At 36.6% G+C, this 14665-nt stretch overlaps 1 protein-coding gene across 2 annotated transcripts in view; it reads right to left on the reverse strand.

The window, feature by feature from the left end:
- The window catches only part of NOL10 (nucleolar protein 10), a 53010-nt gene that overhangs the window by 17154 nt on the left and 21191 nt on the right, over window positions 1-14665 (reverse strand). The gene's annotated exons all lie outside the window — the stretch shown is intronic.

The following is a 14665-nucleotide window of genomic DNA, read 5'->3' on the forward strand; positions in this document are numbered from 1 at the left end:
TAATTTAGATCATTTGAGACCAGCCAGTCTAGAGGTTTCAAGTTTTAACTGTTTCAAGTGGTCCCAGTCTCATTAATTTTTTAAAAGCTTAGAGCCAAACATTATAGAAGAAATTACAAATTAATGGCACTAGATAGCAACTAATTTGTAAATTGCTGCTGGATCTTTAACTTAGGTTAGGTTCACTATGCAATCATGTTAAATCCTACTCTACCCTGTTTATCTTAATTATAACACCACAGATGTATTTAATGGATTTTATTCAGGGATAAACCCAGACTGTATGAACAGATAATAGGAAATATTAAGAATACTTTCATATTTCCATGATGAGGCAAAAGATTTGTTTGCACAGTATTAGGTAGCACTATCAATGTATTTTTCCATATAAGTTTCCTCCAATTCCCCGAGTTAAAAATCAGCTCCCTTTACTTTTCCCTCCTGCTGTTCTGATTGAGATTCCTTTCCATCTTGACTCATGCAGTCACACTCAGCTGTTCCAGTACTCTTATTTTAGTAGGTGAGTTAGCTGCATGGAAAAATCTAACACTGCATTTCTCTCCCTAGTGTAAATCAGCTGACATTTTAGAATGTTAAGAGACCAGCTACATCCCATAGTGGGACTCTTAACGAGGCTTCTGATTTGTTTGCTAAAAATTCATGTTAAAAACTCCAGTCAACCATTGGAATGCTCGTGATACAACAGCATTTTAAGATCCTATTCAATTAGAGAAACAACCAGAAGTTATTTTATTTATTTAACATATACATAGTTTGTTTTAACTTGATTGCTGATTAACTGTATGAGATAATGCTGCTCATTTAAAAAGTGTGTTTCTTCTAATTCAAAAGTCTTATTTTGAAGACAACTACACTCAAAAAACCCTGTAAAATTGTGCTCTAGACCATAACATTTTATCTAGCATATTCTTGCCTGTAACACTCTAGAGAATATTTTATTCTAGCCCACTACTGTTTCTGTATTAAATACGATTTATCTTCCTAAGATCTCAGCCCTCGCTGAAACCATTACATGCCAAATGAAAAGTGCACTTTTTTTACCATGCTGCATATTTCATTCCAATTACCAAGCACTTCCAAGGAAATACCCAAGATGTCACTAACAAGAAACATTTTACCTACTTAATTAACCAAAATCCCCATGTCTGCTCCAGGAATAAATGACATATATAGCATTCAGACTGACTCCTTGCCAACATTCCAGAAGCTTTTGTCTCCATCTTGTCTCCATCCAGATTTCAATTTTTTGTTTTATTTCCCCCCCAACCCACTTATTTAAATAAACATTTATATTATGCTTATATATTAAAAAGCTTTTATATTAAAAAGAAAGCAGTCTAGATCTATTAAATGTCTTCATGCCCCTTAAGAAGTCAGTTATCTGTGCCTCATTACCAGACCATCAAAACATGACTGGTGTGGAAGAACCTTAAGTTTACCTACAATTTTGTTTTAGATGAAACAGTTTGTCCTTCTTAGTAAAAAAAAACAAACTCCCAAGCTGCTCACTAACTAAACAAAACTTCTCTTGTAATAAAATTTAAGGACAACATTCTCTCCTATATGCAAAGCCTGATACTGAGAGAAAAACCTTTCACGGGGCATAATCTCTGCCATGAAACACATGAAGCAAAAAACCTGCTTATTCACAATCATCTGTGGACTGAATTGGATGATCAGATCATAGAAAACCAAGTGGGGAAAATGAGATAATTAATGGGAAAAAGTGGTGGCAGAATACCAGGAAAAAATAGAAAGTCCAACCATTATTAAAATTTTGCATGTTAACTGACAGAAAGAAAAACCCTACAGAGATGTCTGTATATGTTTATTACCTTATTTCCCCTTCTCCCACCCTGCTGAAACCACTTTCCTATCTATTCTAGGACACCTTAGGAGCTCTGCTTCATGCATTAAAACATGAAACATTTTTTAAAGCTTGGGAAGAAATTAAAAAATAGAAACAGCAAACAGTATCAGCCACAATGACAAGAACAAAAATAAGAATTTTTTTGCCCTTCTTTTGCGATAGTAATTCTTCACATAATTTAACTTCTACTGCATTTTTAACTGCAGGATTTAATGGTCCTCTGTCAAACAACAGCTGTTCCATGATGATGCTGAAAGCACTCCAGAATGTGAGGCTCCAGGGCTCCACCATTCCTGTGCCCAGATACAAAAGCAACAATTGACAGGGTTGGTGTGCACTGGGCCTCCATGGACAAGGTGGGAGAAGTGAAACTGGCCTGTCTTCCCCAGTTCATGACTTTCCATGCAGTGGCCACATTGCAACACAAGTGGGACCCCTTGGAGCTGCTGTCATCCAGCACTGGCACCACCTCAGCCTGGCCTGCAGTCCTTGTTAAAGACACCAGAACAAAGCAAAGATGTGGAGTTTGTGTAGGTCAAGTAATATACTGGCAATTTGGAGTGAAAAGGTACAAATCTACCACAACTCACAGAGAAAAATGCACTGAAATTCACAGCACAAATAAGAAAATGCTATGAGGTAGGTAATTGCATGCAACTTAAGTGACAGATATAATTTTTACAATATTCATGATATACCAAATAGGTTTCTCTGCAAGTTTTAGAAAAGTTGCACTCAGGCAATGGGAAAATCATTATTAAATGAGTGCACATCTATGCTCACCCTTTATCCAAATACTTTTTAGCACAGGAAAACCAGACATGAACACCAACAGTGATCAAATTAATATTTTTTTCTGTTTTCATTATTATTTTGCTTTCTGTAGGATAACCACTTCTAGAGACAATTTCTGCCAATTGCTACTGGAAGTCACTAAGATTGCTTTGAAAATGTTTTTGCCCATCAAGAGAGGAGCTTCACCCACCAGCAGGGCCCAGCTGGCAGTGAGTGAGGGGGTGCTCTGCTCCCCTCCCAGCACCTTCCTCCTGCACTGGAAACAGCACCCAGGAGGTGACCAAAGCACAGCTGTCCCTCAGTGTCCTACCACCACACTGCAAGGCAGAGTGACAGATGGGTCACACCAGTGCCTCCTCCCCATAGCAAAACTTACCACTACCATGGCAATGCAGACACCTCACCACTGCCTTTCATCTTATTCCAACCCATAGGAAGTGAAAATGCGGACTTAATAATTGTTAGTATTGTGCCACCTAATATCAGATTTTTCTTACACACATTAGAATATTTGTCTACTTTACACATAGAAAACACAAAATATGAGGAGTCATCTAGCATGCAGACCAAACTGTCCTAGAAGAGAAAAATGTTCACAGAAAAATATTTTTTAAATATTGTAAAAAACCTTCAAAAATCACAGTTCTTTGTATTCCATTCTACAAGATGTTTGACTTCATAATCTTGTGGCACCACAAGTCTTACATGGTACAGAATGTTCTTCTGGCCATGCCTAATTCCTGAGCACTTCTGTAGAAATATCACCCTGTCACTGGTCTGTAATTCTCCTGAATGTAATGAACTCTAGAACAGCATAGGTATCATGCCCAGCCCACAACAGACATTACTTATCTTCATTTGAAACACCAGACAGCACTTGTACACTTTTAAACACCACTCAACAGTTTGACAGCCAGCTCTGCAAAGCTCTTAGAGCCACAAAAACCTGCCCTAATCCTAACTAGTACTAAACATGTTCAACTACTTAAGAGAAGCCCAGGATGTGTAGAAGCTTCCACAGTCAGATGACAAGAGATTTAAATTAAACTACTATGAATGCACATCCAGACAAGCTTTGTAAAGTATCGGTTTGAAGGTTTCTGAGAGCAATTCTACAGGAGTGACTGAACAGTCACTCTTTTCTTCTCAGGGAGTAAAAACAGGTTCCAATCTGTTTTTCTGGATGTTAAACAGCAAGTTCCTGGAAGATTTCAAACAAGGCAGTGATAAACTCTTCAGCAACAAACAAGATGTCAAATATAGCAAGACTCAACCCTCCCAATCTTCACTGGTTTATTTTAGCAATCTGAAATACACAAAATGCTCACAGACAGCATTTATCGGATTTGAAAATTACTCAGTAGAATTTGGAAAGTTCAGACTGTCCAAATTTTCTCTAGAAGACTAACTTAATGTATGTGGACAGCATTTAACCACACAGTTCCAGAGGCTTTGGAAAGCAGAGGCACTGTTTGCTGTGGCTGCATGAGATTCAGAAAAATATCAGTTTCAAAAAAATGAACTCTGTAAGGCTGTATCATGCCACACCATAGTGATAGAGCTAGTAACAAAAAAGCATGAAAACACATCCTATCACTGTTCTTTTGTATTTTAGAAGTAAAACCTTCTATCAAAAATCTATGTGTTGTGGTACCTTCCACACATTTTGACTAAGACCATTACTAAATAGCAAAAATGTACTAACTAAATAATTCACTGCCATATTATTTGAATAATGGTGATTACAACAAAAATAGCATATATTTAAGGTCTTCAACAGATCTCTAGGTACAGTATATTGTGAAAAATTAGTAATGAGTTGGTGGAGACATTTTGAACAAGTCCAGTACATGTGAATGCAAACTGTAGCAAGGACTGTGAAAAGCAGCAAGGAGGATTTCTGAAACAGTAACGCTTGCAAAAGAATAAATACATCACAGAGACACTATAAACTAGAGCTGAGTTAAGCATCAGAAGAGTGTGACTCTTAACAGCTTTTTAAGCGGCAATAATGGGGAACAACAAACAAATTTCAGATGAAGTCTGAAATATTCAAGAAAAACATTATATAATCTGGGTGCTTGTGATAAGATGGGACTTGACTTCACAATCCAAGGTGGCTCATCCATTCCTCCATTCCCAATTAAAAACAAAACCAAAAAATAAAACTTAAAGCACTTTAACAAGGAGAGATTATATTCTAGACTATAATTTCTTGAAACTAAATATATTCTATATATCCAACTCAAAGACTTCACATACATATTTACCTATAGGACAAAAAAGAATTCTTTGGAGAAGACAAATAGTAACAATAAAATCTTAATTTTGTTTGTTTGTTAATGAAATGGCACAATATAAAGCATTTAAAACCTTTAACAGGATATAATTGCTGGAGAAAGCAAATGCACATCTATGCATGCATATTCTCAGTTTCAATCACACCATTTAACAGGAGAAAGATTACAGAAGGTCTAATGAGAGAGGTAAAAAAAAAAAAAATTATGATCCCCAGGGTGTGAGCAGTGATAGAAATGTGCAATTGCATTTTAAACATAATTAGCTCCCTAATTGCATAGCCAAGTTTAATTAATGCAATTACATGAAATATTAATTACTATTCATTTTAAGAATATTGTTTTCAATGTTTTGTTCTCTAATTTTAAGAATTAGACAGATCTCAATATGTAGTAACTTTGAAAAGTTTCCATCTAGATGCATTGAGAAGACAAGAGAAGAAAGAACACCTCGTTGCACCTTGTTAACAGTTAACATTAAATCAATTGCAACTGGTAACTCAAAAAACCCAATGGATCTTTTCTAGCTTGTAGATGAGAAAAGCTGCAGCTTCTGTTCTTGTTACTATGCTTTTGGCCTTCAACCACAGCCAGCCCAAGAGATCAGCTCCTGTTAGGAAGGAGCCTTGGGATCACATTATCTTGTTATGTTTCTGTCCACATTTCCATACACAGAAATTCCCATAGCAACCAATGTGCTCCAAACAATTTGTAATGTTGAGTTCCCCATTCTTTTGTAATCTTCATTCTTCCTGTGAATGCTCTACAATCAACTCCAATTATGCTCTGTTAATCTTGTAATTCTATTTAATGGACTGAAGAAAATTCTTTGATTCTCTAAATTAAATTGGTTTGGGGAATAAACTCCAAACAAATTTCCCATATATTCTTCATAATTTCATGCTTTCATTCACCCTGCATCATATGGTGTAAATTTGGTGCTTTTAAAGACATCAAGTAGCTCAGTGGAGTACAGACATGACCAAGAGAGACTAAATAGCACACTCTCCCCTTTTGGCATACTACTGACAGCAGCACTGCAGTTGGTTTTAAGCCCACACACTCATAAATTTCACTGAACTATACAATGAATTGGCTCCTTCTCTCATCCTAACTCCAGCACATCCAGACATTTTTGGCACATTCATTAATCAGTGAGGTTGAATACTTTTCACTATGCTATGGAAGCTGCCAAATCAACTATTTGGAGGTTTTACTCCTTAGAGAGCACGTTAAAGGAAACATTGCTTTTAAGACCTTCCCAGTGTTAAACAAGAACTCCTGCAGGAACTTGCATGCGTCTTCTAGAAATGAGATTCTAAATCTTTCCACCCTGGTAGTTATCAGATAGTAAGTACTTCTTTTTCTAATTCTAAGCAGTTTGGCTTTATAGTGGTGGTTTGGGGGTTTGGTTTTTTTTTTTTTTTAATCTCATACTCTCTGGTCTGATAAGTACTACAGTCAGTTAACCAGTCACAGGTCTGCTCTCACTGTGAATGCTCCTTCTATCTTTTGAAGGAGACGATGGTCCGGTTGCTCATAATGTTGGGAAAAAAACACCCTCAAGCAAACAAAGTTACTCCTTAAAACTGTAAATAAGGTTACCAGAATAGCTCTTTTCCTCACAAGACAGAACTAAAAAGGGACACTTCTTAAGTCACCTGTGACTTACCAGCCATGGCATGAAGAGTAGAATCTGATGCCTCCACCAATGTCCCTATCATGTTCTGACATACATAAAACAAACATTTCATCACTATTGCTATAGATCTGTTATTTATCAGACTCCCTACAGGTTTTAAATATTGAGATAATGTGAAGTCAGAAAGATACACTGAAACTTGAAGCACAAGAAGACACTACTTTCACACAAAGTCAACTAATCAAATGAAGCTCAAAAGGTAAGGGGAGAGTGGCTTCTCAAAGCATCTGTTACAACCATGACCCGCTTCAAGCACCTTCCCAAAAATACCAGTTGGAAATAATTCAAGAGTTACCAAAAGTCTGTCCTTACTCTACACAGCAGGTTCTATGGCATACCAGCTGTACAAAGAGAGGCAACTAGGAGAATTGCCTTAATTCTGTGCAGTAAGTTCAGCTGGGACTCTCTTCGCTGGTTTTATTTACCTATGGACATGTGTTGATTGTCTTTCTTTATCCATGAAAAAAAAAGTGCAGATGAGGTATGATCAGCTGATCTAATGCCTTGCTGACAGTAAGTCAGGAACCACATTTTACTCTGGCCATCCACACCTTCCATTCCCTACCACATTTCACTGAGTGCTCTTACCAATTCCTTTGTTCTGGTACTCATCAGAACCTTCATGAAGTCAATTTACTGTTCAGTGACTCTGTGTCACTGAACCAGCACAATCTCCCTCACAACAATACCACCTTCATGGTTTACACAGTCTAACAAAAACCTCCATCCCATCATGACACATTAGAAAGAATAAATTCCTTGCAAAGTTCTTCCCTTGCCTTTACAACTGGGACTACAGTAGAGGCAGACAAGGAAATGGTAAGTAGGAAATTTCATAATGTCTTGGCCTTCCTTTTTAACAAGGAAAGAACTTGTACACAGCTTCCAACTGTTCTAATATGTTCAGAAATCTGTTTCTCAAAACATAATGGCACATATGCCATTCTTCTTACCATACAAAGGGCACAGGTCATCAACAGACAAAACTTCCAATACTAACATAGATGAGAGTAACACATGCATTGGTTTTAGTAAGTATGCAACAGCCCCTGATGGCAATCTAAATTAACAAGTAAGAACCACCAAAAATAAGCTAGAAATCCCAACAAGTGCCCTTATCAATTTCCTTTGATGGGACAGGAAAATTCCTCAACTGTCTCACTGTGTAGGATCTTGCCTCTTGTGCTTTTAAGTAGCTGGGAACAGAGTTCTTACAGTACACACCAGATGCCAAGAAATGTTACAGCATAAATATCTTTACAGTCATTAAAACAACACATACTTGAGGATGATCTGTATTTTAGGGAAATTTGAGGAATGCTACAGATATAAAGGTAATGGCAAATCCAGCTCTTTGTGTACCTTACATAACTGAAAAACTACCAGAAATCTAGGAATGTGTGAGTTTCTAATAACTCCCTACTATTGCAGCTTAATTGCTTTTTGCAAAACTGGGAGGAAGACTTCTGAGTTTATGCAAGTACTGCCAGACAACACAAAGGGAAGGAAAAGCAACTACCTGTTGGGAATATGCAGCTCCTCCAGATAATGAAGATAAGCTCAGCAAAAACCAACTTCACTGAAGAGCATAATGCTAAAGAAATTTTGCATAATTCAGGAAATAATTTTAAAGAGAAAGCAGCTTTCAAATAAATACTCGAAAGCTTTCACATACATGATAGTTTTATTTACTTCTAAGGTCTTCTCTGACAAAAATCTTAGATCTTTGTAAATATCACTATTTCTGCATAAAATAGTCATAACTCACAAGACATTTTAATTCTGAGTGTAACATAGAAGATGACAGTTACCCTGTTGTACTTTCAAATGCAATGAAATAAAGACTGAGTTGAAATTACTACATGGAGAAAATTCTCACATGCTTTGTCTTTTCTGATTCAAAAGCTAAAACACTCCAGTTCTTAGTACATGCTGATAGACATGTAGTACATGTACAAGTACAAAACTTCCATTCAGCAATTACACATATTCATTATCTGTGACTGCCTCTCTCTTCACTGACTGAAGCTAGGCAACTGCATCTCTAGATTTTCAGAAATCAAGTGAAGAATAGATGGACCAAAGGAAAGAACAAGTGCAAGTTAAGAAATAAAAAATATCTTTCAGATACTCAAGGCTTAAAACAAGGGGAGCACACTCCCCCCTCAAAACATGTTTCTTAAAATAAGAACTCAAGAACAGAATTGCTTGAGAAACAGTCACAACACTAAAAAGCGCATGATTCTTTTCTCAGTGGTAAGAGCAATCACCTGGTATAATTCCATACAACTTCTGCTTTTAAGAGTTTTCTCCTGTGCTCTATGAAGGGTTTGACATAAACTATACGTATTACTTTACAGTCAGTGTGCTGCTGTCTGGTCAAAAAATACTGAAGAAGTGCTGCCTAGTACACTAACAGCCACAACAGCACTAAGCAGGGTTCATACACATTTATAATCTAGACTAGTACATCATCAGCACCAGAAACTTCTAAAACAAGTTTTACAGGAAGATCAGAAATTGTTTCCTGATCATCACACACTGGTGTTTTCCTTCTATATATATGTGATAAGTGGTACTGTGTCTCTCAGCCAGCACATGGGAAATGGAGGATATCCTTTGTTGGGAATAAGCCCAGTGTGTTATTTTTAAGTTTGAAAGTGTTTAGGTTAAAAGTCGGAAGCTCACATTTCTGCTTGTGAAGATAAACAACTTTTTTCCTATGCTTGTAAATACTGTGAGATAGGTAATGTATCATTCACCAGACATTTTTTTTGTGTAAAAGATTAGACTGTTCTGGATGGAAAACACAATTTTGCAAGATTGATATATCAAAACTCAAAATTAGTTTAAAGGCCAAAGATGCACTCAAGTATCTTTTTATTAATGGAAACTTTCTTCTTTTGACACTTGGCAGCCCTAAAGCTCAACCTAATACATTACTTCATAACAACCCTTCTTTCCAGTCATTTCAGTTTTCAAAATGAACAAACTAAGATTAAGACCAACATTTTCCATTTTACGTCACAACTACCATTTTATTTTACTATACTTTTTTCCCAGACTATGAAATGCTTTTCTACATTACCTATTATTTCAGGATAGAAAAAAATCTCTTAGCACAAGCCAGTTTCATGGTTGTTTTCTACTTTACCAAAAACATGTTAGGGAAGGGCTGTATTGAACAGGATGAACAACTGTCCTCTGGTCTTCTAAAAAACACAGCCTCATCATTTGATCTTCAAGACAACACTTGAGGCAGCACCTATACTGAATGACCTAATACTGCCAATCAGAAGACATGAAAACATTCTAAAAGAAATCAAAATCTTGCACTCTACTGGAAATCTGTTCTATTAGTGTCAAAATGCCAAACACAAATATAATAAGAACCGCATAATTTGATTCATTGCTTTTACCACACTAGCCAAAAATCTGTACAGAAGGTCTCACTGTAACTGCATCCACAAACTATTTGAATGACAGTTGACTATACAGAACACTGGCCCTAAAGGTATGAAATACAAGATGTAGACAGGTAGGTTTGTATTCCTATCATATAAAGACCCAAAAGAGAAAAAAAGACAATCAGCAGATCCCAAATGGATAAAATGTAAGTCTCAGATTGATAAAATTGTTCTGAAAGTCTGTGATCATAGAGCTAAGTGTGGAGAGTATAACCCAGGGGAAACCTCCCACTGTTTCACTTTTTAAAGTGAAAAATGACAGACTGTAAAGACAGGTATCTGATGCTCATAACATCTTGTATAGAACTAGTGAGAGCACCCTGTCACAGACTGACAGAAAATACCTACCCTATTTCAGAGAAATGCTTTTTCTGTCTGTGAGTGAACTGAACACAACTTTGACCAATTCAGCCATTTAGAAGCAGCTCATCCAGGCACCTATAATCAAAGCATGTTCATCCCTAATTTACATTCTAGAACTACTCCAAACAAATATCCAGAAAGAAATAAAGAGGATAAACTAAGGTACTAAAAAACTGCTTTGACTTGTATTTCCTTCAGTACAAGCTCCCTCTACAGATTTGTTTCACCAAATAACCAGAGCATTAAATGAAAACATGTAAACTAATAGTATTTGTTGCCTTGATCAGTGATTATGTTGTTTCAGGGTTAACCACTTAGGAAAAACTAGTTTTTCTCAGGTCTTGTAAAACTATTTTTTTTCTAAATCCAAGAAAAAAAAATTTTAAGGATAAGCATTTTTGATGCATATTCGAAACAAAAAGATGCTGATAAACAGTAATTAAACTAGACTAGAGGAGTGTCAAAAAAAAAAGGGAAAACAAAATCAAATAAAGAAATTAAAGAATGTATGAAAGGCAAGCAATGGCTGGTTTAGCTGAAAAGCCACATGATTTTAAGAGGACAAAATTCATATTTCTAACAATAGGGACAGCCACATATCCAAAGTAGGTATTGTATGAGAAACCAGAACCCTTATACTCTTGGAGAAACTGAATCATTGAGTAGGCAAGAAATACTTGCTCTTGAAACATTTCCAGTTTATAACTCCAACAGCCCTGAACTAGAGGAGTGCTAGGATATCAAATTATTTTCCAAAACCACCTGAAAAGAAGCCAGAGATGCTCCAGGATTTATTTTTCCTTTAAGAGCTTAATATCTTCACTACACCAAAAGTACATTGCTTCTAGCCTCAACAGGGAGTGTTCTGCCAAGACTGCAGGAAAGTAAAAAAAATCCAGAACACAGAATATTACACTCAATTAATTACATGCTTAATTGCTCTCTTCTTTTAACAGCCTAATGAATAGAGCAAGTTTCAGTTTCAGTATGTTCATGTAGCCGAAAGTTTCAAGTCCAATAAATGAGACAGGACTGATTTGCAACATCTGTGCTAAGATCAGACAAGTTTGTGTAACCAGAAGTAAACACTAAGAGTAAAACCTATGCCCCCTGCTCTCCACCCAGAGCACCTTCTGCACAACCTTCAAACAGAACCTTGTATGTTATGGAACATGACAGCCTCAATTAAGCTTAAAGAGAATCTGACTCATCTTAGATCCCAGGTCAGGGACCACCATGTGTCAATGGAAATTCTACTCTCTTCACTTCTTTGGCCAGGACCTGCTTGCACTATTGAATCAACTTATGTTTCTGAGTCAGTAGTCTAAAAACTATCCCAAGGCACATACAACTTTCATTTCAACCTTCTCGAGGCACACATCAAAGTGATGAACCAGGAAGCCAGCTGGCAAGAAGCGGGTTCCAAATGTTTGCATAAACTGCAAGTTAGCTATTAAACTAATGGCAAACAGCCCAATTCCAGTCAGGAATTCAGAGGCACTTGCCCTCATTAAATCCAGCAAAATAAAACAAAAACAAAGTCTCTAAGCTAAGCCACTAATGTTACCTATGTAACACAAACATGTCATTTCAAGGGTCAGATTCAATTTGCTTTTTGGTCACTCTGTACTGTGTACCTATATGAGGTATCTTGCCATTGAAAATCAAACCTGCCTGTCTTTTCTAGAAAACAAAAAAATCACCTTGTACTTCCTCTACTTACAGCTTTGCACACAAAAGAAAAAACTGCAGTGATTTTTTACTTCTTTATAAGAAACGCGATGTTCTCAGACATTCCTAGTCTCAACTGTCATACCCACCCTGATGAAACTCCTGCAGGAAAAGCTGATGCATGCCATTTCTTTTACAAGTAATATTATGATACTGACTGTCAAAACTCTTATAATCCTGAAGTTCAAGAGTAATTTTTTGGGTTTGAAATGGAAATTTAGCTTTGGCGTTAACAGTGGAGAGAACGGGCACACGTACACAGATAATTCAGTCAGACATGAGCTCAGCCAGAGCACATTCCAAGCTGGCCGGACATGAGCCAGCTCCAGTTCACCAGTCATGAGCTGTGTTAGCACAGCACTGTGCCCACACCAATAAAACCTGCTGAGAGGCTGGGCATGCTGGGCTGGGCACAGTCCTGCACTGTCTGGCCAACTCCAATCATGGACAGTGGATGCTGGGTCTGTCTGCACCCATCTATGCATACACTGCTCTGCAAGACTCCTACTGCTGTGAATTCTTTTCTCCTTACATAGAGCACAGGACCATACATTTGGGATTTGAAGTATCCTCCTTGATCATAGCCTTATAGCTGGCAAGGCAATTCCTTATAGCTGTTCCAAGGAGCATTTAAAACAAGAGAATAATTATTAGCACTACAGGCCAATGACGGGCACGGGCAATTGAATGGATTTTATTTACATAACTGTCCTTTGCACTTAGTAGCATTTCTCCCAGGCATCTATTCTGTTGCAGAAATCAACAAGACTTGTAACTCAGTTCCTGTCAACATCTCAAAGACAAAAGACACATTTTTAGTACTATTCAAGTCTACCTTAAAGAAACAAAGAGAAAATTAAGTTACTCATTAAAAAAATTGTGAATCCTAGTTCTTAGGAAAAGATAGAAAATGACACCATGAAAAGAGATCAAGTAATACAGTTCTTCAAAGTTTTGCTCCAAAGACCCATATAACTAAACTTAACTTTGCCTGTGCAAAGAAATTAGTAAGTCTTCCAAGGATGGAAAAAACACACGTATTAATCATCTACTGACAGAGAAACCAAAGGACAGGTGTGCTACTCTGAGCTCAAATAACTAGTCTGGAAGATCAAGGAATAAAACTGTAACATGAACATATTAATAACATTAAGTTTTCCTTAATAAAAAAAGCCCTGGAGCAGTTGAAGGCTGACACAAGTAGTCCATTTCATATTTTCGTCATTTAAAAGGTAGATTAAAAAGTAAACAAAACAGCCAACAAACACAGATTTCGTGAGGGATTTTTAGGAAATGTAGTAAAACACCCTTCAATTATGCAACACTGGCTGTGCCAGCCCCTTCTGTCTTGCTTGTAGAAAGGCACAGGGTAAAAAAATCAGACCAGCGTGTGATATTTCTGTCTCTATTTCAAAGTAATTTCTTCTCACTGCTATTTAACTTTTCTATTGTCTAAAGTAAGTATTACATGTTTTGAAATGAACTACAGATTGTCAACTAAAAAAGTAACAACAGTACTTCAGGTATTTTCAACAGCCTTCAAACTCAAAGCCATTGACACAAACTGGAGAAGTTTAGCTTATTTGAAAAGCCAATTTAAGCTGGGCAGTAGCCTTTAAAATAAATTTTAAATTTTCTTGTATACAACAATATTTCAAATATAGAACTCATATTTGGATTTATGCTTTTAATTCATCATTTGGGTCCATCTGTATACTCATGTCACTGTGAGTGTAAAACCCATAAAAAGGGACCATCCAAACAAGTTTAGGCAGACTCAGGTAACAAAAATCAGGGGATGGTCACACAGGAAGATGGTTTAGGGCAAGACTTATGTTAATCTTCACTGGAATAACCTACATGCTGCAAAAATACTAGATAGTATTAGTCAGTATTTAAGTTTGCAATATTGTCTCTAGGTATGATCTAAGATCTAATACAGAATGTTTATAATTCTTAACTAAAAATTACTTGTCTGACTTCAGAAACACAAATTCAGTACTCACAGAAGATTCTATGAGAGATTTTTGAGAGAGCAAAAAGTAAGTATTTTTTCATTTTGATTTACAATTTGTGCAAGAATACTCAAAATAATGCTAGCTTGAACAAGTTCTAACAAACATTCATCACTGGTGACAATCAAGACAATGAAATAAATTTTTGGCTAAGTTGGATGTGAACTGCTCATGTGCTATAGCTGTCAGGTTCATGTATCATGCACACCTGCATAAAACATAATCTCAGTGCACAATTTTCAGAGAGAAGCTGAACCTTACCTTTGGTGACAGAAGGAATGCTTTTTACATCTGGATTATTTAAATTGACTAACTAGTCCATTCCAGTTTCAAAAACTCTCATCAGATTTCAAAAATACGTGAGTTTGTGTTCCCTAATCCATTAATTAAAAGAGACGATAAAG

The sequence above is a fragment of the Agelaius phoeniceus genome, chromosome 3 (genome assembly GCF_051311805.1).
Source record: "Agelaius phoeniceus isolate bAgePho1 chromosome 3, bAgePho1.hap1, whole genome shotgun sequence".
NCBI classification, from domain to species: Eukaryota; Metazoa; Chordata; class Aves; order Passeriformes; family Icteridae; genus Agelaius; species Agelaius phoeniceus.